A 27,834-nucleotide genomic window follows, 5' to 3' on the forward strand; every position below is an offset into this window, starting at 1 on the left:
CAACAACACAAACATCTGCTTTAGGACAACGTTATGTCACGGGTATCTTGCGCCCTTATGTCTTACCTCTCATGTGACAATACTGTGGTGTATTTTTCAATATGGCAATGGTCATCAGCACATAGCTCAAGTCTCTATGAACTGCCTGCGTGATGTTGAGATAGTCTCATGGCCAGCAAGATTCACAGATCTGTCTCCGACAGAACATGTGTGGAACCTGCTCAGATGTCAACTCCGTCCCACAGCCAGTGTTCAGATTATCGAGGACGAGGCACGATAGTTGTGGGCCTGGTTGCCTCAAGGTCAGGATGCAACAGCTTTACAACCGAAACAATGCATACATGCAGGCCAGAGGAAGTGCAACTCCATGCTGATAAGTGTCCTCGTACTGCGAAGTTCTTTATAAATTTGACTTTATTTTTTAAACACTGACAACGTCACATACCCTCTCAACCCGCGAAGTTTCATTTCGTCATCTCCTCCGTTTCTGAGTGATTCACTTTTCGGTCAGGTTGTGTAAATACTTAAAATTACTGTTATCATTTGCTGAAATTTGATACATTCATCACAGACTGCATTGTAGTATGTAGTTATTACTACTGGACTTGTGTTTCTCGTATACTACGTAGATATTCTCTATAGTCTTAATCCTTATTACAATAATGACAGGTTATTATTTTCCCCAGAAACATTTCACACTTCCGATGCTGATCTACATCTACGTGATTACTCTGCTATTCACAATAAAGTGCCTGGCAGAGTGTTCAATGAACCACCTTCAAGCTGTCTCTCTATCGTTCCACTCTCGAACGCCGCGCAGGAAAAACGAGCACTTAAATTTTTCTGTGAGAGCCCTGATCTCTTATTTTATCGTGACGATCATTCCTCCATATGTAGGCGGTTGCCAACAGAATGTTTCCGCAATCCGAGGAATAAACTGGCGATTTAAATTTCATGAGAAGATCCCGTCGCAACGAAAATCCCCTTTGTTTTAATGATTGCCACTCCAATTCACGTATAATGTTTGTGGCACTATCTCCCCTAGTTCGTGATAATACAAAACGAGCTGCCGTTCTTTGAACTGTTTCGATGTCATCCGTCAGTCCCACCTGATGCGGATCCCACACCGCACAACAATTCTCCAGAATAGGGTGCACGAGCGTGGTGTAAGCAGTCTCTTTAGCAGACCTGTTGCACCTTCTGAGTGTTCTGCCAGTGAATCGCAGTCTTTGGTTTGCTCTACCCACAACATTATCTATGTGATTGTTCCAATTTAGGTTATTTGTAATTGTAATCCCTAAGTATTTAATTGAATTTACAGCCTTCACATCTGCGTGACTTAACGCGTAATCGAAATGCAGTGGATATCATTAGCTTGACTAGAAGAAGGGATCGGTTGGTAGGACATGTTTTGAGGCATCAAGGGATCACAAATTTAGCATTGGAGGGCAGCGTGGAGGGTAAAAATCGTAGAGGGAGACCAAGAGATCAATACACTAAGCAGATTCAGAAGGATGTAGGTTGCAGTAGGTACTGGGAGATGAAGAAGCTTGCACAGGATAGAGTAGCATGGAGAGCTGCATCAAACCAGTCTCAGGACTGAAGACCACAACAACAACAACATCATTTAGTACTCATGTGAATAACTTCACACTTCTCTTTATTCAGGGTCAATTGCCACTTTTCGCACCATACAGATATCTAAATCATTTTGCAATTCTTTTGGTCATCTGATGACTTTACAAGACGGTAAATGACAGCATCATACGCAAACAATCTAAGAGGGCTACTCAGATTATCTCCTAGGTCGTTAATATACACTCCTGGAAATGGAAAAAAGAACACATTGACACCGGTGTGTCAGACCCACCATACTTGCTCCGGACACTGCGAGAGGGCTGTACAAGCAATGATCACACGCACGGCACAGCGGACACACCAGGAACCGCGGTGTTGGCCGTCGAATGGCGCTAGCTGCGCAGCATTTGTGCACCGCCGCCGTCAGTGTCAGCCAGTTTGCCGTGGCATACGGAGCTCCATCGCAGTCTTTAACACTGGTAGCATGCCGCGACAGCGTGGACGTGAACCGTATGTGCAGTTGACGGACTTTGAGCGAGGGCGTATAGTGGGCATGCGGGAGGCCGGGTGGACGTACCGCCGAATTGCTCAACACGTGGGGCGTGAGGTCTCCACAGTACATCGATGTTGTCGCCAGTGGTCGGCGGAAGGTGCACGTGCCCGTCGACCTGGGACCGGACCGCAGCGACGCACGGATGCACGCCAAGACCGTAGGATCCTACGCAGTGCCGTAGGGGACCGCACCGCCACTTCCCAGCAAATTAGGGACACTGTTGCTCCTGGGGTATCGGCGAGGACCATTCGCAACCGTCTCCAGGAAGCTGGGCTACGGTCCCGCACACCGTTAGGCCGTCTTCCGCTCACGCCCCAACATAGTGCAGCCCGCCTCCAGTGGTGTCGCGACAGGCGTGAATGGAGGGACGAATGGAGACGTGTCGTCTTCAGCGATGAGAGTCGCTTCTGCATTGGTGCCAATGATGGTCGTATGCGTGTTTGGCGCCGTGCAGGTGAGCGCCACAATCAGGACTGCATACGACCGAGGCACACAGGGCCAACACCCGGCATCATGGTGTGGGGAGCGATCTCCTACACTGGCCGTACACCACTGGTGATCGTCGAGGGGACACTGAATGGTGCACGGTACATCCAAACCGTCATCGAACCCATCGTTCTACCATTCCTAGACCGGCAAGGGAACTTGCTGTTCCAACAGGACAATGCACGTCCGCATGTATCCCGTGCCACCCAACGTGCTCTAGAAGGTGTAAGTCAACTACCCTGGCCAGCAAGATCTCCGGATCTGTCCCCCATTGAGCATGTTTGGGACTGGATGAAGCGTCGTCTCACGCGGTCTGCACGTCCAGCACGAACGCTGGTCCAACTGAGGCGCCAGGTGGAAATGGCATGGCAAGCCGTTCCACAGGACTACATCCAGCATCTCTACGATCGTCTCCATGGGAGAATAGCAGCCTGCATTGCTGCGAAAGGTGGATATACACTGTACTAGTGCCGACATTGTGCATGCTCTGTTGCCTGTGTCTATGTGCCTGTGGTTCTGTCAGTGTGATCATGTGATGTATCTGATCCCAGGAATGTGTCAATAAAGTTTCCCCTTCCTGGGACAATGAATTCACGGTGTTCTTATTTCAATTTCCAGGAGTGTAGATAGGAACAATAGAGAGCCTGTAACACTTCCTTGGGGAACGCGGATATTACTTCTGTTTTACTCGATGACTTTCCGTCTATTACTTCGAACCTTTCTGACTGGAAATCACGAATCCAGTCCCACAACTGAGGCGATATTCCATAGTTTGGTTAGAAGACGCTTATGAGGAACGGTGTCGAAAGCCTTCTGGAAATCTAAAAATATGGAATCAATTTTACATCTCCTGTCGATAGCACTCATACTTCATGAGTAAAAGGAGCTAGACGTGTTTCACAAGAACGATATTTTCTGATTCCGTGCTGACTGCGTGTCAATAAAACGTTTACTTCGAAGTAATTCATAATGTTCGAACACAGTATATGTTCCAAAACCCTACTGCAAATCGACGTTAGCGATATGAGCCTGTAATTCAGTGGATTACTCCTATTTCCCTTTTTGGGTATTGTGACTTGAGCAATTTCCCAGTCTTTAGGTACAGATCTTTCTATGAGCGAAAGGTTGTATATAATTGATAAATATGAATACTGTGAAGGACGGAAGGAAGTAGCAGGATTACGGTTGAATGTCCGATCGACGACGAAATGATAAAAGACGCAGCACAAGCGAGGATTGTGGAAACATAGGATGGAAAATCGGCCGTGACGTTTTCAGGAAAAATCTCGTCATTTGCCTTAAGCGATCTAAGATCACGGAAAACCTTAATCTGAATAGCCGTGAGAGGGTTTGAGTAACTATCCTTCTCAATATGGGATCAGTGTCTTACCACTGCGCATCCTCGGTCGGTTTTAGAATACTGTGACATTATCGTACACTTCCGATCGATATCGGAAGTATCGATACTTATGTTTTAGCGATTTCGAAACGTCACTGTTTGTGACGTCTCGATATTGCTAATAACAATAATATTAATAATAAAAGGTATCGATTTTCCGATATCGATAACTAGTCATATTAGCGATATCGGGACGTTACTATCTGTGTTGGTACTAACAAATAGCCAGTTCCGTTGAGAATACGTTGCACTTGCCGACGTGTGACCGTTATTTAGTCGATGAATGATAGACGGTATACATTAGCAGATGAGTAAGAGCTGACTGGTATGTTGGAGAGAGGCCTTCTGTCACCATGTGCAGTGGAGTGCGTGCAGAATAGGCGGGACGCCCAATACCAACGTATTTAATCGCGGCCAGATAATGGGTGTGTGACGCTTGGGACACTTCATCTCCGAGGTCGTGCAGGCACTTGACTTTTCAAATGCCAGCGTGTCATTTATGAACCGCGAATATCTCAATTCGGGGAATAACGTCGCCGAAAAGGCAACTGATGCAGATAATCTCCCACTAATCTGAAGTGGCAGCACAGAAGTGCTCTTGATATTGTGGCCAGGGCACTATTAAGCTGCATGCCAGCTACAGGATGCGACTTATTCTAGCTGCTTGTGTTCTTTACAGATGTTATATATTTGATGGCGTCATTTGCAAGGTTACTGAATTCAAAGCATGACTTCCGATTGCATTTTTACATAGTTTATCGAGTTTAACCTTGGTTGTTTGAAAGGCGGAGAGGTTATCTGGAGATGGTGCGTTCTTGAACATTTTTAATGCCGCCCACATTTATCTAAATGCAGAGCTGCACTGGCCACACTGTAGGGAACTGGTCGAGCTGAAGGTTATGACTGGATGCGTAATTGGTGCCAGCGATGCCAACTATCAAATCGCAGAAGCTACCTCGTTTTTCGAAGATTTCTGGCCAATTTTGGTGACTTACTTATATGTGATTGTATTATGGTGAACAGAGAAAGGAACATTGTCACCTGACCTCAGTTCACAGTTAGAGGGAGTGGATAAAAATATGAAAATGTGAAACACACAACATATTACCTGCCAAATACACTGTAGGAAAACCATTGGCACTCAAAACAGCTTCGAGTAGTTTCGGAGTTGATAAATATGAGTCCTGTGTGGCGATCAAGGCAATTTTATGCCATTCTCCCTGAAAAACAGTGCAAGTGCACGTAACGATGATGGAGATGGACAGCGATCACGCACCCTTCTGTCCAAAGTAGACCACAAAGGCTAAACAATACTGAGATCTGGTGACCACGGTGGCCAGGGAAGATGCGACAGTTCATTCTCGTGCTCATAAAACCCGTCCCGGACGATGCGAGCTTTGTGAAAAGGGGCCTTGTTGTCTTGGAACATCGCATCATCATGGGTAACAAACATTTTATCATGGGACGGACCTGATCCCTGATCAGCCAAAATGGTCACGTAAGTCTTGGCAGTAATGCGACCTTGCAGAATAACCATGGAGCCCATGGAGTACCACGATATGGCTGCCCAAATCATCACCAAACCAGCCCCATATTTCACTTCTTGGGACGTAAATTCGATCAGAAAATGGAAACTGTGTGAAACAGGACTCATACTATCAAATGACTTTCTTCCATTGCTCCATAGCCTCGGTTTTATGTCTTCGACATCATGTTCTCCTGTTACGGAAATCTGCAGCACTAACGAATGGTTTTGGAATTCCAGTTCGCCCGGCAAATCCCTGCTTTTGGAGCTCTCTTCGTGTCGTTTTGGTGCTGACAGGGTTCGCGAGTACGACATTCAGCTCTGCAGTGACTTTGACATTTGTCGACGTCTTATTTTTGGTCACAATCCCCTTTAACACACACTTTCGTTCGCGTTGCGACTTAGCGGATGATGTTTTTCCGCTCTCCCTGTAAGCGGGACAAAACTTGGATATGGTGTCTCTTGAAACATCAAACACTTCTGGTACGTTGCTCACGGAAGCACCCACCATACGACCACCAATAGTTTGCCCACGTTCGAATTCCTTTATCTCCGACATAACGCACGCGCAACTACATAGAACACTATTTTGACCACGACTGACACTTGCAACGAATTCAGGACATTGCAAGGGTGTGGTTAGTGGTTAACTGCAACATCCTTACACTCGAGAGAACGAGTCGATGAGTATGAAGTGACCGCAGCGTCATAGTTCTCACAAGAGATACTCCTCATCGCACCCCCTCCCGCCCCCCCCCCCCCCTCACATTCTGAGATTTAGCAGTGCCAGTGGATAGCTCGTCAAAAACTGAACATACACTACTGGTCATAAAAACTGCTACACCAAGAAGAAATGCAGATGATAAACGGGTATTCATTGGACAAATATATTATACTAGAACTTACATGTGATTACATTTTCCCGCAATTTGGGTGCTTAGACTCTGAGAAATCAGTATCCAGAACAACCACCTCTGGCCGTAATAACGGCCTTGATACGCCTGGGCAAACAGAGCTTGGATGGCGTGTACAGGTACAGCTGCCCATGCAGCTTCAACACGATACCACAGTTCATCAAGAGTAGTGACTGGCGTATTGTGACGAGCCAGTTGCTCGGCCACCATTGACCAGACGTTTTCAATTTGTGAGAGATCTGGAGAATGTGCTGTCCAGGGCAGCAGTCGAACATTTTCTGTATCCAGAAAGGCCCGTACAGGACCTGCAACATGCGGTCGTGCATTATCCTGCTGAAATGTAGGGTTTCGCAGGGATCGAATGAAGGGTAGAGCCACGGGTCGTAACACATCTGAAATGTAACATCCACTGTTCAAAGTGCCGTCAATGCGAACAAGAGGTGACCGAGACGTGTAACCAATGGCACCCCATACCATCACGCCAGGTGATACGCCAGTATGGCGATGACGAATACACGCTTCCAATGTGCGTTCACCGCGATGTGGCCAAACACGGATGCAACAATCATGTTGCTGTAAACAGAACCAGGGTTCATCCGATAAAAATGACGTTTTGCCATTCGCGCACCCAGGTTCGTCGTTGAGTACACCATCGCAGGTGCTCCTGTCTGTGATGTAGCATCAAGGGTAACCGCAGCCATGGTCTACGAGCTGATAGTCCATGCTGCTGCAAACGTCGTCGAACTGTTCATGCAGATGGTTGTTGTCTTGCAAACGTCCCCATCTGTTGACTCAGGGATCGAGACATGGCTACACGATCCGTTACAGCCATGCGGATAAGATGCCTGTCATCTCGACTGCTAGTGATACGAGGCCGTTGAGATCCAGCACGGCGTTCCGTATTACCCTCCTGAACCCACCGATTCCATATCTGCGAACAGTCATTGGATCTCGACCAACGCGAGCAGCAATGTCGCGATACGATAAATCGCAATCGCGATAGGCTACAATCCGACCTTTATCAAAGTCGGAAACGTGATGGTACGCATTTCTCCTCCTTACACGAGGCATCACAACAACGTTTCGCCACCGGCGCCAACCTTGTGTGAATGCTCTGAAAAGCTAATCATTTGCATATCACAGCATCTTCTTCCTGTCGGGTTAAATTTCGCGTTGTAGCACATCATCTTCGTGGTGTAGCAATTTTAATGGCCAGTAGTGTAGATCAAGCACGAAAACAAGAAGAAGGTGTACCTAACTGTGAAAAAAGAAGCAAAATAGAAACAGTGAACGGTCCAAACTCAAGATGTGCAAATCTAGCAAATATGTATAGCATGGCGTTGTGGTTATGTCGGCACGGTGTTGGGCTGGGAAGGGGGAGATTCACGTTCAAATATCCCTTGTGCCCCATATATTTTTTTTCACTAAAACGTGAGCTGTCCGGTGATTGAGTGTCTGTTTGCTGTGTTTAAATCTGTGTCTGCATCGTGGTGTAACATCCGTCTCCAACAGCGACGTCTAACGAAGGGACCTCCAGACGCACGTACCTCCTATCTGTTCTACATAAGTACCACATGTTATGACCCTTTCGTTCAGTTTTGGAGGTTCTGACTCTTGAATTCCTTTGTTGTAACATAGTTCACACCCGTTTATTTGTTGTTTTTATTTCTGTTAGAGATGTATGCGGCATCTCGCCAGTTGTCACTATTCATTGCATTTACTTGCGACGGTAATATATTCTTACCACATGACTCATATTCTATAACCATTGTATAGTATGACAATTACCAAGAGTACAGAAGGACAATAGACACGTCAATGACCGAACGGATAATTCATAAATTTGTAAAAAAAAGCATGCTCGAAATCTGAATGCGGATCTTCCAATTTGCGGTCCAACACCGTGACCACACAACCACGACGCCGTCGTTCTTGCAGTTCGCTCGCTGTTGCACATCTTGAGTTTGGACCGTTCACTGTTCCTATTTTGGTTCTTTTTTCACAGTTCAGTACACCTTCTTGCTTTGATGTTTCACCTGTGTTCAGTTTTTGACGGGCTAGCCACTGGGCCATTTTAGCACTAAACCTGAGGGGGGAGGTGCGCTTGGGAGTTTTCCTTGTCAGACTCGTCATATTCGCGGAACTGCAGTGGGAACGAAGGCAGCCCGTTAGCGTTGATACGACAGCGGCGCCTTGATTTGCGAAGTATGCACCCTTTAGTCGCTCCTTTTCTGATCTCTACTTCACACTGAAAGCACGTTTGTTGACATACGTACAAAAGTACACATGGAGCTAAACTTATTGCCTCAATAGGTTCAAATGGCTCTGAGCACTATGGGACTTAACAGCTGAGGTCATCAGTCCCCCTAGAACTTAGAACTACTTAAACCTAACTAACCTAACGACATCACACACATCCACGCCCGAGGCAGGATTTGAACCTGCGACCGTAGCGGTCGCGCGGTTCCAGACTGAAGCGCCTAGGACCGCTCCGCCACTCCGCCTCAATAGGGAGTCCCTCTATCTGTAGATACCTAGAACGTACATAGAATGTACGTAGATATAGAGGAAGGCGATTATACCATAGACAATTAACTCCTAGAAATCACAAGTGTTAAATAACTGCAGAAGGTGGGGAGCGACCCGTACGCCGCCACCCAGCTAACGAAGCACTTCGTGCGGCAATATTTGCGCGACTTTAAAAAAAAAAAAAAAAAAAAAAAAAAAAACCAACAGAACAGTGGGCGGAAATGAACGAGTAGCTGTTGTGAGAGACATTAGACCATTGCCCGAATAGAATGTGTAGTTTTATCCAGTGCTTTCAGCAACTTTGACATATTGCGATAGGATAAGTACTTCTTGTTTCATGTTCACCAGAAAGCCTTCGAAACAATCAAACTGAGTACATATGGACTATTTCAACAGATATACCATAAGACTGAGGATTTTATTGCAAATAGATGCTAGTTTGTCGTTCTTGCTGGAGAGATATCCGAAAGTGACGTCCAGTGTCAAGATAAGATAATAGAACCGCTACCGTTCATGTTCGCAGACAAAGACCGTAGTTCTCTGAAGCTGTTCCCGGACGACACAGCAGCGTCTAGGGAGGTGACATTCTTACGATATTGTTACCAAATGCAAAGAGATTTGCAGCTGCTGAACACTTGGTGCAAAGATTGCTAGTTGACCTTCAGCATAGATAAATGTAGTTTAATATGCGTTGACAGATTGAAAGACCTGATATCGTTTCATTACGTGATCGATGATCAGGCATTGGAATCAGTACTATCGTCAAATATATAGGCGTAACTGTCCAGGATGATTTGAGGTGGAGCGGTTACATAATTATATGTAGACGTCGATGCTCAGATTTATTGGAGAAAGAACTGTTGTTGAAACATGAAAAAAGTAGTTCTCAAAACCCTCGTTCGACTATTTCGTAAGTATTATTCGACGATCTGGGACCCTTACCACGTCGGATTAAGGACAAAGGTAGAAAAGATTCTAAGAAGAGCTGCACGATTTGCCACTGGATCGCTTCATCACGATTATTCGCCACAGAAATCAACCCCTACATCTATAATCCGGAAGAAACCTTAGGGTGTGTGGTGGAGGGTACTTTGTGTACCACTGTTACCTCCCCCTTTCCCCTTTTCATGATCTTTTCGCGAGATGTACGTAGAAGGAACGAATATATTCCTTGATTCTTGTAGGAACGTACGCTTTCGGAAGTTTAACAGGAAAGTACACCGTGATGCAGAACGCCTGTCTTGCAGTGTCTGCCACTGAAGTTGACCGAGGATTTCCGTGACGGTTTCGCGCTTACAAAATAAACCTGTAACGAAACGCACTGCCCTTCTTTGGATTTTCTCTACTGTTCTTATCAGTCCTGTCTTGTACGGATACCACTCTGACGAACGATATTCGAGTTCCGATCGGACGATGGTTTTGTAAGCTACCCCCGTTATGACGGGACTACTTTTCCAGAAAATTCTCCCAATGAATCTCAGTCCGGCTTCTGACTTACCTGCGATAATTATTTTATTGTCATTCCTCTTCAAATTGCTCCGTACACATAATCTTACATATTTATGAATGTAACCGTTTCCAGTGATTGTTCTGTAGTCGTGTAATGATACAGTAATGGATCGTTCTGCCTGTTTAGGCGTAACATGTTACATTTGTTTATGTTGAGGGTCAAATGGTTCAAATGGCTCTGAGCAGTATGGGACTTAACATCTGAGGTCCTCAGTCCCCTAGAACTTAGAACTACTTAAACCAAACTAACCTAAGGACATCACACACATCCATTTCCGAGGCAGGATTCGAACCTGCGACCGTAGCGGCCGTGCGGTTCCAGACTGAAGCGCCTAGAACCGCTCGGTCACTTCGGCCGGCTGTTGAGGGTCAATTGCCACTCTAGCACGAAGAGTCGATCCTCAGCAGGTGTTCCTGCATTTTGCAACAATTTTCTAGCGATGCGACTTCCCTGTATACAACAGCATCAGCCACGAAAGGCCTCTTGGAACTTCTGACGTTATCCACTAGGTTAGTTTTACATATTGTGAAAAGTGATGGACCTATAAGAGTCTGTTAGGATACGTCCACCCGAATTTCTTTTGCGTCTGAAGATTTTTCTCCGCTGAGAATGACATGCTTTGTTCTGTTTGCTAAAAACTCTTCAATCCAATTACACGGTTAGTCCGACATTACGTACGCTCGCAGACTGCGCAACAAAATTAAAGGATCACTTTTTCGAAACGCCATAATTATCTCCCATCACAACGCACAGGTTTGAAATTAGCCTCAAAGGTGTCTACAATCTTTCTCTGTCATGCTACAAAAGCGTTGCCCTCTGGGACATCATCCGCGGAGTCAGAGACGCTTCAGACAGCAAGGTGCCGACACGTGCGAAAAAAGACAAGAGCTCAGAAGTTCATGTGAGGTGTAATGTGTGTTAATAATGTCACATTGGCATCAAATGTCGCTGCAATTCAGACCAACGCCACTCTGGACGTGCCACACAATGGCAAAGTCGTCACACCCGGTCTTACCCACATTCACCCGTTATTTTGACGCCTCTGCGATGGACAACGCTGAAATCATGCGGTTTTCTTCTTGATGGCAGAGAAAAACATTTCAGACATACCGCTGCTCAGAATCTACACGAGAAGGCCTTATGGAATGGCATAAAGGGTGTCAATGAAACCATACATTTCCTTGCGGCATTGATTCCCACACGTTTCGAGGTCGAAAACGAGATTTGGGAGTGTGATGAGCAACAGGACGACATTCTTAAAAACGCCCCCCGGACGATTCAACACTTCTCTAAGAACTTCGTGGACCAGCAACACTCCTGAACGTGATCGCATCCCTCTGTAGCGCAGTGCGAGCATAGTTTTTGGTCTGGTGTACAGGGTGGAACCAATCTGGTTCGTTAGAAGCCGTTAGCCGAAATCTGAATGCGACCCGGAAGAGCAAAGGGCGCTTATGTTTTTTCAGTCCTCCCGGTTCACGCCTTTCTGTGCCGTGATTACGGAGGAGTGCGACGTTGACACATGCGTGAATGAAATGAAAAAGTGTATCTCTAAGACCCCCCCCCCCCTCTTCAGTTCGTCAACACCATCGGTGCCACATTCCTGCCTTTGTTGAGCTCGTTAAAAATGTACCTGTCACCTTTGGTGACGAATTCAAAGCCTCCAGTTGGAAGGGCTCCCGCTGTAACACATTGCCCATGGGAGTAGGAATCCGGGTTCTAATCCCGGTCTGTACACTGCATGTGTGATATCAATGTTGGCTTTAACTATTTTAAGCATGATGGCGTGAAAACCAAATCATCTGTTCATCATTTTCTCTGCAAGCACTGTGGCGGAATATCTTGATGACCACTATTTTATCCCACAATTTAACTGTTTACATTGCTATTTTCGATCCATATATAACCGTAGTCCATTACACTGGGTTTTCTCTTTATGTAGTGCTTCTGAGAAGTATGAAGTATCGCTAAGGGATGTGACAGTTATTATGCATTCGTCGGTACTGTTCAGTGTTCGTATTCAAGTTATTTAAGTTATTATGTTTTTCTGCTTTCTACCACCATGCACGTAGAAAGCTTTGCCTAAACTTTTTTATAACATGAAACCATCGATCATATTTTGTTTGAAGTTAGTACTATGAGGTCTAATATTTTTTAAGCTCCGGTCGGTCTCGAAACGGAAACCATAGCGAAAATCAAAAATGTTTCATGTGCAACATTTAGTTACATCTACTAGCTACTGCTTTACATAGTCGTCGCTTCGACTAAGACATGATACCATCTTTCCAATATCATTGAGATAGAAGACACCCTCCTGTACTTCCCGCTAATTTCCTGGTCTGCTGCTCGTTGTCTGTGCCAAAATGGTGTCCTCGTAGCCAGCTGTTTATGTTCGAAGAGATGGAAACAAGGGGGAGCCAATTCCGGGTTGTATGGTGGGTGATCACACACTTCCCATCGAAAACGCTGCAGGAGAGCCTTTGTTGCAACGATATACGTTATGCATGAAATCAGGCGGAATCCTCCGGCATGAAGTAATCGTATAACAGCATTTGGCGAAAGGTTCTATTGCTCTAGGCATCTTTAAGTGTTAACCGCGAGCTCAGAACTGAGAAATGTGATGCGACGCGATCGACGGGCGTACTAGCATTTGGAAATTTGTAGATCTTATGGGACAAAGGTGCTCAGGTCATCAGTCCCTAAGCTTACACACTACTTAATCTAACTTAAACTAACTTACGCTAAGGACAACACACACACCGACGCCCGAGGGAGGACTCGAACCTCCGACGGGGGGAGCCTCGCGGACCGTGACAAGGCGCCCGTAGACCGCGCGGCTAGGGGCGTACTAGAGACACTGCGAAACACATCTGTGCAAAGCTTCATTGGATTTTCACTGTCGTTTTAATTTCGCAACTGACTAGAGTTTGAAAAAATATTCCTCGTATATTTCGTGGTGTTATTTCTTATTCGTTGATTCATGGTGTTCCTTTCCTCAACTGTAGATTGCTGCTCTGAAGAATAACGAGGACAAAAGACAATGGAACTGAAAAATCGGCCGATCGAGATTGCATCTGCTGTCTAATCTATAGAAGATACAAATAGTGATGATGATTATGAAGCTGATGCTTCTAAAGTATCTTGCGCGGCAAGGACGAGGCCCTCGGCGATACGGCTACCTATCCATCACCAGACCCATAACAGTCTATTCCTACTACGAGCCGTCTAAATTCCTTGCTTTCCGTATTCACTTACCTTTCCCCACCCATATCCTGTACCAGCTTATTAAGCTCCCACATCTCTTCGAACACCCACCAGTTCTATACCTCCCGGAAATTTGGATCGCAACACAGTGCTGTATCACTCATCGTTGAGATCCCTGGCCCGTTGCCACGCCTATATCACCGCTGTCTGCCTTCCTTACTTCTCCACACATTAATTCCCAGGATGATTCCAATTACCCTCCTCTACCAGTCCGCGATATCATTCCTATCATCTAGTAAGGTTCAAGATCATATACATATTATCAAAGCTAAAAGCATTATTTTTTATTCTTATAAATGTATGTCTATGTACGCAGTAGCTTTAATAAATGGCTGTAGGACGGGAACGTGCTAGCTGCCAGACTACATTACAAAGAAAAAAAATCGGCTATAAGGCGGTCAGTTACCACTCAGCAATGGCCGAGGGGAACTCTACAAAAAGTGGGTGGAAATTTAAGCATCTGATAAATTTCTATAAGTCCGAGAAAATTGTATTACTTCATATCTCCACGAGATCAAGTATACATAAAATATGTAAAAAAAAGTTATACAATTATAACACTTTCGAAACGATCTCCATTGTATCCGACCCTCTGTTCCTAACTTTCATGCTGATAACGCATACATATCATCTCGTATTTGCGAATCTGCAGATTAAAAAATTCATAATTTGGAGCGAGCGAGGTAGCGCAGTGGTTAGCACACTGGACTTGCATTCGGGATGACGACGGTTCAAACGCGTGTCCGGCCATCCTGATTGAGGTTTTCCGCGATTTCCCTAAATCGCTTCAGGCAAATGCTGGGATGCTCTGAAAAAGCACGGCTGGCTTCCTTCCCCATCCTTCCCTAATCCGATGGGACGAATGAACTTGCTGTTTGGTCCCCTCCCCCAACTCAAAAAGCCAGATAACCATAACATGGAGTTAATTCACTCATACAGTTCCCTCATCATAAATAACAGTCTTATTTTCACGAAGTACAGTAAAAAAGACTGCCGTTCTAAGAGTTAACCAACACCTAAAACCTGTGAAAATTGTGAGATTCTGCTGTAATAAAAAACATGAGCTGTAATGTGTGAGGAAATCATATCATCCGCATCTGTGCGTGAGCTCCGATAGCGGATGGGACCGATCGGTATTACATTGTTAGCTTGCTGGATGGAGAAGTTCTCTTACGACGAAATGGGAGATATGTTCCTGTATCTAATGCCACTGGAAATAAGGCAAAAATAGCACAATGTCTCTGTGAACAGACAATTCGAAAGAGACATCATTCAGATAATCGTATGTTCGTACCTGTGAAGAGATGTCATCGCGAGACAGCAGTCGTACAGTAAAGGGGCTCTGATCCCAATTTTGATATCAAATGGATATCAAACTGACATGCAAATTAATTTAAAATGATCAATTAATCACCCCTCCACACATTCCCCAGCCACCACCACGACCGGATGACGTCATGTGTCCTCAGTTGACGCATGGGTCCTGCCACCCTCCCCCATACCTACACTATTGGCGAGAATTTCGAATTTAGGCGTGAATTTCGAATTTTGGCGGGAATTTCGAACTTTGGCGGGCATTTCTTTGTCCCACGGCTGTGCCAACGTCCAACGTCACCAAACTTGACTCCATCGACAGGTCATAACCCAAGTCTCGTTTGTCCACAGAAGGCAGAGAGGAAAGGTAGATTCGTGTGCCATGCAGTGTAGAAACTAGAGAGCAAAATCGACTCATGGCTGGAGACAAACTCGTCGCAAATCATGCACCGTTTGCGGTGATAAAGGCATAGTTGTTATTCTTGCAGAATCGTCAACACATCTTGGTGGCTTGCATGAATATTATTTGCACTTCTACACCTGCTACCTAATGGGCCATCAGCCTTCATTGGCTTATGTGCTCGATTTTAATTGTGCTGTCAGTAGTAGGATAGTTGGGCTCCATCCTCAATTTTGATATCAACTTGATATGAAAATTAATTAAATTGATCAATGAATCACCCCCACAAACACTCCACCCACAGCCCACCCGCCCCCATCTCCAGATGACATCATCATGTGTTTCAGCTGGCATATGGATCCCGACCCCATCCTCTTGCCCCCCCCCCCCCCCCCCGACCTACCCTATCGGTCGGAACTTCGAATTTTGGTTGGAATTTCTTTGTCCCAAGCTGTGCTGACATCCCATCCCATCCCCCACATGGGGATTGGCGGGAAATTAAAAATGGCAGATGCCCTATCTGAGACTCAAACTCTGGTCCCTCTGGATGGATAGATGGATAGACCAAGTGCACCCCAAACCTGTGGAAACTGTCCAGTTGCAGGAGAGGAAGGTTAATTAGTGTACTTTATTTATTTTGGTTGGGAAACTGAGGTAAAGATCGGTTCTAATTGTGTAATTAATCATAAAGATCGGTCCTAATTACACAATTATATGCATAGAGCTACACAAGGAGTGTCTAAAATCACAATACAGCTCAAAATTGACGATGTCATACAACTGGTGTTATCCTACTGGGAAAAAATTTCACAATACCACTCAAAACCAGTGGCAGACATGCTCAAAATCTACCCTTCATCCACAAACTGGCGGGAAAAAAGGTAGGAAATATGTTCAACTGATAAGATGCTGGTGTTGGACAGTGAGGAGTTTAATAAGTATGTAAGGATACAGCTGACGACTGTATCTATCGCAGTTTGATGTCAGCGTTTGCTACAGATGTTTGCTCAACAATCATCCTGCAGCCCAGGTAATCAAAGCCAATACATGCAACTACAATGGATCGAAAACACCTCACTGTTCTAATTACATATCCAAATTGTATTGAAGAAAACCAGCTCTCATAATCAACAGGTCATAAGTCAACACATGTACTGGGGAAAATCGTCATCTCAAAAGATTGCAGATGGTTGGCTGTTGAACGTGCGTTCTCCCCGATGTACGGCCGGAAACGAGCAAAATTATAGGTACTCCTGCCTCCCCTCATCCCTCCCCCTTCCGCCTTTCTCCCTCCTTCCACCTACGGTGGGGACACAGGCGTATTCAAACGGTCAACTGCTACTGCGAGCCGCGCTATTTTTCTGCAGCCTACCGCCCATCTGCCAGAGGTTGAGTGGCACCCAGCCCTCCTTGAGGTGGCCCTTCACTAACCCAGAAGGATGACAAGCCAACTAAACAATAAGAAATACATGAGAGCCACCCGAAGTCCATGTTGTTTGTTCGTCTAAAAGGAGCGGCACCGCTCTGTCCCACAGTCCTCCCCCTGCATCGGCGACCTCACACACACCAGACCATGCCCACACCACCCCCAAAAGTGTCCACCGTTCTGAATGTGAAAACAATTCACTGTAACAATTGTATTTAACGTCAACGGAAATGGGTAGGGAGCTGATGGGGTGGGGACCCACGTGCCCACTGAAGAAAACACATGACATCATCTGGGGTGGAGGTGGGTGGGAGTAGGTGTGGTGTTTGTGGGGGTCATTAATTGACCAATTCAGTTAATTTGCATACTAATTTGATATCGAAATAGGGGTTGGAGCTCAAGTACTCTACTACTGACAGCACAATTTAAATCGAGCACATAAGCCATTGAAGGCTGATGGCCCATTAGGTAGCAGGTGTAGAAGTGCATATGATAATCATGCGAGCCACCAAGGTGTGTTCAAGATTCTGCAAGAACAACTTCTGTGCCTTTATCACCATAAACGGTGCATGCTTTGCGACGAGCTGGTGTCCAGCCACCAGTGGATTTGCTCTCTAGTTTCTTCATTGCAAGGCACACGAATCTAGCTTTCCTCTCTGGCTCCTGCGGACAAACGAGACTTGGGTTATGACCTGTCGATGTAGTCAGGTTTGGCGACGTGAAGTCGCATGCAAATGTTGAACACTGTCACCAGGCGACAACTACTGTTACCACAAGGGTCAGCAATCAAACCACTGATACGACACCAGGGCCACTACATAATTTGGTGCTCAGCGTGTGTAGCTACTACAGTAAGATGTGAGATCATACTGATTAACAGTAGACGTTGTTCGAAGTACCAGGCCACATGCTGTGGGACCATCACCTCCGAGAGAAAAGACATAATTGCCAGTCATCCACAGTCATGGAGCGTACTCACTGCTATGGTATATATGCTACAATTACAATGATACAAAGACGCTTACCATGACTCCTGCACAAGGGTGACACCCAACATCATGAGCGTCCCACCTAAGTGATTCTGGGTGTAGTTTCTCTACCGGCAACTGTAAATATCGTATTAGTTGTGTCGGCCCTACATCCGATCATGATGTGTGTAAGAAGGCTGCACATAAATGGCTAAGAAGCAAAATAACACTGTCAGTGTTGTATGAATCCAATTTAAATTTAAAAAATGCGTAGTTTGTTGTGGGACGTCGTAGTATATTCCCTTTTCAGCCCACATAGTTTCATGTGGCGGTGCTATACGTAGCCTTCAAAATGGCGTCTGTAGTATGGAGGCGCAAGGTCGCCAAAGAGAAAGGTGGAAGGCAAAGTGTAAATGCGGGCCAGGCCAGAGCAAACGCAGTCGGATTCCAGCCATCTAACTGTTAACACGCCATCAGCGAGAGGCTATCTAGGTGCAAGTAGAAGGATGCAAAAGCCTCGAATGGACGATATTATTGTCTCAATAGCATAAGGGGAAGACAATGGGCTTCACATCACGTTGTAAGAAGTTGCATTGGAACGAAATGCTGACATACGGTGCCAAAAGATGCAGTCTGTGAACCACAAACGTAAGAAGCCTACGTAGACTATGTTAAAGACGATATACAACTCAGCGTATTATCTCACTGTCTTCAGTCAGAGTGCCCTTTAGTTCTGTAAATGCATGATTCAGTATTTGTGCCACATGAATGAGTATCTAATAAGTATTATTTCAAATATGTGTGTAAACTGAGACTAACCATTTTCATATAGCGTTAGGCGGATTTACTTATCCGTAGTCTAAAATTTGAACCTTAGTGACACAATATTGACAAAATTAGCAAAGGAATAGACTTGAAATGACTGTCAAGAGTTCTAAAGTAATTTTTTGTTTAGTATGCGCGAAAAATTACATACCTCGTTTAAACTACCCTTTTGCTACTTCAGTACTTTAGAACCAAAAGAAGAATTCCTATTTATAGCAGAACCTAGACAATCACTGTAATTTTATGAAGTTATTAGTTGTTGATTCTATAACGATTTTTCATTATATATGTTTGCGACTTGGGTTTACACGTTCTTTCCGGTATTTGCTATTGGTGATTCAAAGCTACATCTTCCCATCGGACAGCGTGGCTCACACTAGATGAGGGGTAGTTAACTTTTTTATACTGACCATCCACTTTTGTACCTTTATTAATAGTTCACGTAGGAGAATCGTACAAACGTAATGTCATTTGACTATCGGACAGCCGCGCGGAATAGCCGCGCGGTTTGAGCGCCATGTCATGGATTGCGCGGCCCCTCCCGCCAGAGGTTCGGTCCTCTCTCGGACATGGGTGTGGGTGTTGCTCATAGCATAAGTTAGTTTAAGTTTGTTTACGTGGTGTGTTAAGTCTAGGGACCGATGACCTCTGCAATTTGGTCCCTTAGGAATTCACACATATTTCACTATCGAACATTTTTCCGTATGGGCAACGTAATAATAAACGTCCCTGGCGTAGAGAAACAACCGAAAAATTTGAAAGAAAATAAATCACCAGGTCGGGTGGGGTTCCAATTCCGTTTTGCAACGGGTACTCTTCGGGACTGGCCTCTTACCTAGCTTGCATTTATCGCGAATCTCTCGCACAACGCAAAGTCCCAAGCGATTGGAAAAAAGCGTCGGTGGCTCCTGTACATAAGAAGGGTAAAAGAATGGACCCGCAAAATTGCAGACCAATATCCCTAACTTCGGTTTGCTGCCGAATCCTTGAACATTTTCTCAGATCGAATGTAACAAATTTTCTTGAGACCGAAAAGCTTATGTCCACGAATCAATATGGTTTTAGAAAGCATCGTTCGTTCGAAACTCAGCTTGTCCTTTTCTCACATGATATGCTGCGAACTATGGATGAAGAGCAACAGGCAGGTTCGATATTCCTAGTTTACCGAAAAGCACTTGATACGGTGCCTTCTTCTTAAGTAATAGGACGTAGTATGTTGTCCTCGACGGCGAGTGTTTGTCAGAGACAAGGGTATCGTCAGAATGATGATGATGATGTTTGGTTGGTGGGGCGCTCAACTGCGCGGTTATCAGCGCCCGTACAGGTTCCCAACCGTTGCTCAGTCCAATCTCGCCACTCGCATGAATGGTGATGAAATGATGAGGACAACACAAACACCCAGTCATCTCGAGGCAAGTGAAAATCCCTGACCCTGCCGGGAATCGAACACGTGACCCTGTGGTCGGGAAGCGAGAACGCGACCGCGAGACCACGAGCTGCGGACGGTATCGTCAGGAGTGCCCCAGGGAAGTGTGATGGGACCGCTGTTGTTCTCCGTATACATAAATGATTTGGCGGACGAGGTGGGCAGTAGTCTGCGGATGTTTGATGAAGATACTGTGGTGCACGGTATGGTGTCCAAATTGAGTGACTGTAGGAGAATACAAGATGACTTAGAAAAAATGTATAGTTGGGGAGATGAATGGCAGCTAGCTCTAAATGTGAAAAAATGTAAGTTAATGCGGATGAATAGGAAAAAAAAAACCCGTAATGTTCGGATACAGCATTAGCAGTGTCCTATTTGACACAGTCACGTCGTTTAAATAGCTGGACGTGACGTTGCAAAGCGATATGAACTGGAACGAGCATGTGAAGACTGTTGTAGAGAAGGCGAATGGTCGGCTTCGGTTTATTGCGAGAATTATAGGAAAGTCTGTTTCATCTGTAAAGGAGACCGCATATAGGATGCTGGTGCGACCTATTCTTGAATACTTCTTATGTGCTTGGGATAAGTACCAGATCGGATTAAAGGAAGATATTGAAACAGTTCAGTAGCGGGCTACTAAATTTGTTACTGGTAGGTTCGAACAACACGTAAGTGTTACGGAGATCCTTGAAGAACTCAAATGGGATCTGTGGAGAAATGGCAAAGTTATTTCCGAGGAACACTATTGAGAAATTTTAGAGAACCGGCATTTGAAGCTGACTGCCGAGTGATACTACTGCCGCCAACATACATTTCGCAAAAGGACCACGAAGATAAGATACGAGAAATTAAGGCTCATATGGGGGCATATAAATAGTCGTTTTTCCCTCGTTCTGATTGAAGTGGAACAGGAAAGGAAATGACCAACAGTGGTACAGCTTACCCTCCGCCACACGCTTTACGGTGGCTTGTGGAGTATCTATGTAGCTGTAGATGTAAATAGTAAAATTTTCTAACCGATCACCGACTTCACGGTGATTTATAACGTAGGGAAGTAAGCATGATAGTGACGATGATGATAATTGCTTGCCACATACTTTGTGTCGAACTGTAGGTAAGATTGGCAGAATAAATCTTTATACAACAATTTACGTTAGTTAAACGTATATTTTTATTTATACTTTGCCTACTTAGAAGCGTGAAGTCTGATGAAATTACATTTCGGTAAGCAAACTATTAATGAGGTCCCTGAGGGTGATGATGCGAAACTAAATATTGGATATTTGGCTTAGTTTTTGTAAGGAACAAACGTAGGACTCATATTTCGGAAATATTCAGGCGATTTCATCCTTTCGTCACAGTACGATGAACAGAACTAAACCCTGGTTTCACAGGATATGAGGCAGTAAATATATCAAAAAACTGAATATAAATTTCCACATATATCGATATAAGACAGGCATTTTTTTATTTTGCCATAGTTTTTCATACTCTCTACTATCGAATTTATGTTTACTTTCTTCTTCATAATTTCTAACACTTCTGCTTGGCAATTTGTATCAGCCTCGACTATTTGTGGTAAGAGTTTTTCATCCAGCCATCAAATGGTTCAAATAGCTCTGAGCACTATGGGACTTAACATCTGAGATCATCAGTCCCCTAGAACTTAGAACTACTTAAACCTAACTAACCTAAGGACATCACACCCATCCATGCTCGAGGCAGGATTCGAACCTGCGACCGTAGCGGTCGATCGGTTCCAGACTGAAGCGCCTAGAACCGCTCGGCCACACCGTCCGGCTTCATCCAGCCATCCACCAATTTTATGAAAACCTAATGAAAATGCCTTTAGATCTCCTACCGTTTATCACCTACCGCCCACCATGAAAGCTGGTTCGCAAGACAACTGGGCGGTAGGGACCAGATTGACTATCACAGCGCTAGATGTTCCCAACGGCCAGCGTGTACCACCGGTGGGTCACGCTCGATTTTATCAATAATGCTACTAGCAGTACAATTAAGTGTGATGTATTACCTATCAGCCAGGCGCAAGGAACAGCTCTGAACACAGTTTTGTGTGACCCCTCAACGAGAGAGCTTTCTGAACAAACGATATATTACATAATTTGTGATTAATTTGGTGTAAAATTATTTTATGTGATCTATCGTTGTTTTAAAAATATAAGTTGAATATATTAAAATAGTATCCTAGGGCGTTTGAATATGAAAAGCAGTGCCGCCAGATGAAGGAAAACCTAATGAAAATGTCTTTAGATCTCCTACCGTTTATCACCTACCGCCCACCATGAAAGCTGGTTCGCAAGACAACTGGGCGGTAGGGACCAGGTTGACTATCACAGCGCTAGATGTTCCCAACGGCCAGCGTGTACCATCGGTGGGTCACGCTCGACTTCACGGCCCTAAAGCGACAAATACAATTCGCAGCGCCGGCGTAAACGTGTTAATGTGATATTCCTGTGTGGTTTTACCAGTGCTGCATCGGCGTTGTTATTGTGTTGTTGCTGTTTCACTTCTGGAATTAGTTTAGGAAGCATATCACTAAAATTTTCAAGAGTCACATCAGTACTCGTTATTACGAGGGCGTGGTTTCATTGATGATTTTCATTACTTCTCAAAATTGCTTATCGCAGTGTTTCTCATTGAAATAACGGATTGCGCTTTGCACACTGATTGCACATACTGTCTGTTTCAAAGACAGTTCTTAAAAATTGTACTGAAAGTTCCCAACTTACTTAGCAAGCGTATAGGTTAACCAAAATGCGGCCATTTGTTAAGACTGCCATGATTTAGGTGAGTGGAGCTGAATTACATGGCTCTATCACTACATACTCTCAATCCTCTGTATTCGTAACAGTATTGCACTTTAAATATCTTTTATAACATTGTGACAATAAAGAGAATTGTGTTGGTATTTTTTTAAATATGCTAAACAAAGTTCGATGTGCATCGTCATTGACATTGTTAGGTACAGTTTTAAGGAAACTTAAACCGATTAGTCTCCCTTGTGACGTGATGTTCTAATAGCAAACGCGCCGATAGGAAAATTAAATGATGATGATGGTGATGATGAAAAGAGAAATTTCAGAAGGCCTGAAGTAATCGTAACTTTGACAAGGCGGTGACCACATGCGAACAAATGAAATTAAAGTAAGATTGTGGCACTATCGTATTACCATGACGACATAATGGAACAACAATGGAAACGTTTTTTAAATCTCGCTCGAATATCAAAGGGCCGTGCAATCGGTTTGGGGATGCATATGCCCGCAAAAGGCAGTGATTTGCTTTCGAAACAGGTGTCGTAAACGGTTTTAACTTGTCGCGTAGCCTCAGCGCAGAGAAAAAACTACTTAGAGTAAAAAAAAATAATTATCGCCTCGTTTCGTTTATTTCACTGGTATTACATTACTCCTTCCACATACAGGGTGAACGAGAACTCCACCGACAAACTTTCAGAGGTTGTTGAGGTATACCTTCTGAGGATTTCTGCATGAGAGATCGACGATCTCCGGCAGCTCGTTGCAGAGTAAATGTAATTATGATTTATTCGGTTTGTTACCGCAGTCACCATTCTTCCAGTGAAAATACCTTCACAACAAGGAAGAAGCCTGCAATATGCAAAAAGCAAAACGGACACCGCACAACACAGGGTAATCCAACAACCCTCCGATGCAAAAGTGCTGTGATGTGGCTGCCGTGACTGCGGGAATAGCTCAGCATAGCGTCGTTGTGCCGCTCTTCCATCGTATTCATTGAAGCCAGGCACGAGATGCATATCGGCCAACTCCTCATCAGCAGACATACCTTACAGCCCTGTATCGTTGTTAACGTACAACTGACACTGCCGGAAAAACAAAGCCAAGACAGAACCGAGCAGTACTGAATGCAAGCCTGAAGATGAAGAGTAAAATGGGTACTACTTTTGTCAACAACATGTAGCGTTAGCGAATGGAAACGAGACACACGGTGCATGACGTCAATATTTGCACTGTTGTGAATTATTTTCAGTGCAATAAACATACAAAACTAACTGGGACAAGAAACCAAACGAAATGCAGTAATTCTGTAACGAGCCGTGGGTTCCTTGTACCAAAATACTCCTCTGAAAGTTTCTCGATAGAGTTCTGGCTCACCTTGTATCTTTATGACAGGTGAGGCAGTTTGTTTCACATGCTTAATCTGTTAGACACAAAGTACTTCTGACCTTCTATATGTGCCGCTCATCATTGAACATTTTCAGTAAGTAGAATGTGCAGACGGTCCGAGAACTACTCGCTTGCAGGAGATAAATGTGTGAACACCATTATTATTCTCGCGAAGAAAGTGTTTATAAAGTTGGTTAGGCATTGCTTTCGTCCAGCGCGTGTATAATGTACAGTACTACATTGTATGTTGGCTCTGAAAGGCTGAAATCGAAGAAAAAGAGAAGAGGGAATTTGGGTTGACGCATAGGCTTGTCACTCGGGAAATCGACAATGCGGTAGCTAATATGAACGTCCTTGTGCCTTGCATATTGCTGCCAAGCACGCACAGGTAATTCTCAAGGCTGGGTCTGAACCGACCAGATCCTGAGTATTTCCCAAAGCCTGTAGGGAATTCACACAGGACGGAGGCGGTAGCAACAGTCAACGAAAGCAGAACTGCAAAACAGTCTACCATCTGCCGGCACGTCGCGGAAATCCTCCATGTGTGACCAAGCCTCTGTTGCGCTTGGGTATGTTCCACTCAACAATAGTAAGTATATCACGTGGTAATGATATAACAATAAAAAAGACAAATAAATTGCGCTATAGTGACTAACAGCTAATGTAGGGACTAGGGATTTACTAATTACAGCTGAAAAATTGTAACTTCCTGTTTGCAAGTAGGCCTAATCTAATTATTTTCTGAAAGATAATAGGCCAAAAATTATGACCTTAGAAGTTGGTTATTCAGTCCTAAATAGTACAGTACCTAATATCATTTCGGAACAAAAATACTATGAAAATTCGTATGATACAACACGAACAACTAAAATTGTTGCTGATACGGTTCAATCAATGTCCACGCTCTAAAGTGTGAGTCTTCAGCCTACCGGTCTTCATTAATTCAGCTTGTAAAATTCCATTTCCCTTGCAAAATTACACTGACAGCACACTGTAAATGCATGAAAAAGTTTAAAGACTGAGAGACAAATTATATTAACTGAATCTAAACGTTCCACAACGGCTTCACCTACGAAACGTAATCAATCGTGCCCAACGAAATGCTTTAAAATAGCACCATTGATTTGTTCCTGACACAATCAGAGTCTGCCTCTGCATCATGACGATGCAGTCTAAACGCGACATGAAGTATACTGTGTCGAATACTGACATCCGAGTTTGACCTCTGAACGACGCGAGGACCTTGACACAATTTAAACGGCTGTCAACATTTATAAGCATATGGCTGTGGATCCTGAGTAAACAAGCGCTTGGCCGCTACTCTAATCACAGACAGCAACTGCAAAAACGAATCTAATTTCAGCCCTTTGCCAGTCACCAGAGTAGGTATTGCAGTTTGCAGCGACCTTTGAGCGGGAGGGAGGGGGACGGGGGGAGGGGGAGGATACGAAGTATTTTGCTATTTAATTCACGGCGTTAGCCCACAATCTACACGTATATCTCTGATCGCTGTACTAAGTAAACTGAGGAGATGAAAATGTATTCCAGCGCAGGCATTGTAAGCAGCTGTATGGAAGTGGTGTTCGCCATTCTCAGACCTCAGTCACAGAGAAGACTATCGTACAACTACATGTGGCGTTTGAAACCTTCTGGCAGATTAAAATGGTGTGTCGGAGCGAGACTCGAAACCGGAACCTGTGCCCGTCGCCGGGAAGTACCCTGCCAACATTTTATTATCATTATTTTTATTATTATTGCTATTATTTATCAGCTGTCCTACTCGAGCACGATTCAGGATCCGTCTTCACAGATTTACTTCTGGCAGTCCTCGTCTCCTACCTTCCAAACTTCACAGATCTAGAAATTTGCGGGACTAGTACTCGTGTAAGAAAGGATACCGTGGAGACATGACTTAGGCATAGACTGCGCAATTGTTTCGTGGTAAACTGAAACAGTATGCCTGATCGGGTCTCGAACCCGGGACCTTTGAATTTTGCGGGCAAGTACTCTACCAAGAGGGTAAATACTCTACCAACTGAGCTACCTGAGCACGACACACGACTTGTCTTCACAGCTTTAATCTGCTAGGAAGTTTTCTATCAACGCACATTACGCTACAGAATGAAAATACATTCGGGAAACAATTCTTAGGCTGTGGCTAAGACAAGTACCCACAGTATCCTTTCTTCTAGCAGTGCTAGTCCTGCAAGTATCGTGGGAGAACTTCTGTCAAGCTAGGAACGTAGATGAGGTACCGGCTGTGTGACGGAAGTGAAACTGTGAAGAGGGGACGGTAGTCGTGGTCGCAGAGCACTCGCCTGCGAGAGGTAAAGGTTCGGTTTCGAAACCCGGTCTGCTACACATTTTTATATGTCAGGAATTTTAATATCAGTGCACACTCCAGTGCAGAGTGAAAATCCATTCTGGAAACATGTCACGGCTATCGGTAACTAGCAGCGAAAACTGACACGGTTGAAAGTATATGATAATAGAAGGAAAAAACGTTCTAGTAAAGATGGATAATCATATTAGCCGTTTTCGAGATGGATGCGAGTATGTGGTTACGTGTAGCCACTTACTTCAGGATGATATATTGTCCTTGTTAGTACAATTGTATTTGCAATATAAACTTTTGGATTAAATCCCCATCCAACAGGGCTAGAAATTCACCCATGGCCATGTTTGGGGAATGTGGCAGATGTGCGATGGGCACCGGTGCATTTTGCTGCTGATGTAAAATGACATCTAACGGGACAATGTGCTCCAAGATGTTAAGTTGAGCAAGATCTCTAATTCGCCCTCCAAGACCAGGTGACCACAGTCTTCCGGATTTTTCAGCCTGAGGTCATCTCAGAAGTGAAGTGCACAGCACATCCGTTGATAAGGCTGACGAACGGGAGCAGCGAATTATAGAACTTTGTCAACATTTAAGAGATGATCTGGGGGTGTTTGAAGGCATTCGTAACTTGCTGTAGAGACGAGTTCAGTAATTTGGTTTTAAGTCTGGCGTGGGGTCAGTCGCTTGACGGCGCGTTTCGGCGCGGGCCCGCCCGTTGCCGGCGCGCCGTAAGGCGCGGAAGCTCGCACTGGGGCGTATCGCTTTCCAGTCGGGTGTGCCGCGGCAGTCCTCACAGGGGAAGTGATGCGTCTCTCATAGCCTCTCCTTCCCAAGTGGCTCTTTCCGCCTTCCCGTGGTGCCAGATGTTAAGCTTGGCATTCTGCCTTGCGACAAAAGGGAGAGCTGCGACCCAACCCGATGCGAAAGCGAAGGGTGCGTGGCACAGGGGGAGCTGTGTCGAGGGACCGAACACCAGTCCCTTTCTGTTCGCAGGGCACAGACCAGCAGGTGCTCTGCATGCCGGCGACTTCGTTTGTCGGCGTGGGATCACGGCGCGAATCGGCAAGGGTGCTTCGCCGCGCCCCTGGGTAACCGGGGCGTGTTCTGCCAAACCCAGGAGGTGGTGACATCGCCTGGGCCAGGTTAGATGGGTCCAGACCGCCGAACGTCTGGGGGACCGGCCCGCCACCTGAGTAGGAGTGGGTCCTCGGCCTTC

General features: G+C 45.0%; 1 protein-coding gene and 1 non-coding gene across 2 annotated transcripts in view; one reads left to right on the forward strand and one right to left on the reverse strand.

The window, feature by feature from the left end:
• The window catches only part of LOC126249680 (cysteine dioxygenase type 1), a 140,679-nt gene that overhangs the window by 41,122 nt on the left and 71,723 nt on the right, over positions 1–27,834 (reverse strand). The window lies entirely within an intron of this gene.
• On the forward strand, positions 17,867–17,972 carry LOC126250477 (U6 spliceosomal RNA). The gene has a single exon (XR_007545705.1). It is a non-coding gene; the product is annotated as a U6 spliceosomal RNA (small nuclear RNA).

This window comes from Schistocerca nitens, chromosome 3, assembly GCF_023898315.1.
Source record: "Schistocerca nitens isolate TAMUIC-IGC-003100 chromosome 3, iqSchNite1.1, whole genome shotgun sequence".
NCBI lineage: Eukaryota > Metazoa > Arthropoda > Insecta > Orthoptera > Acrididae > Schistocerca > Schistocerca nitens.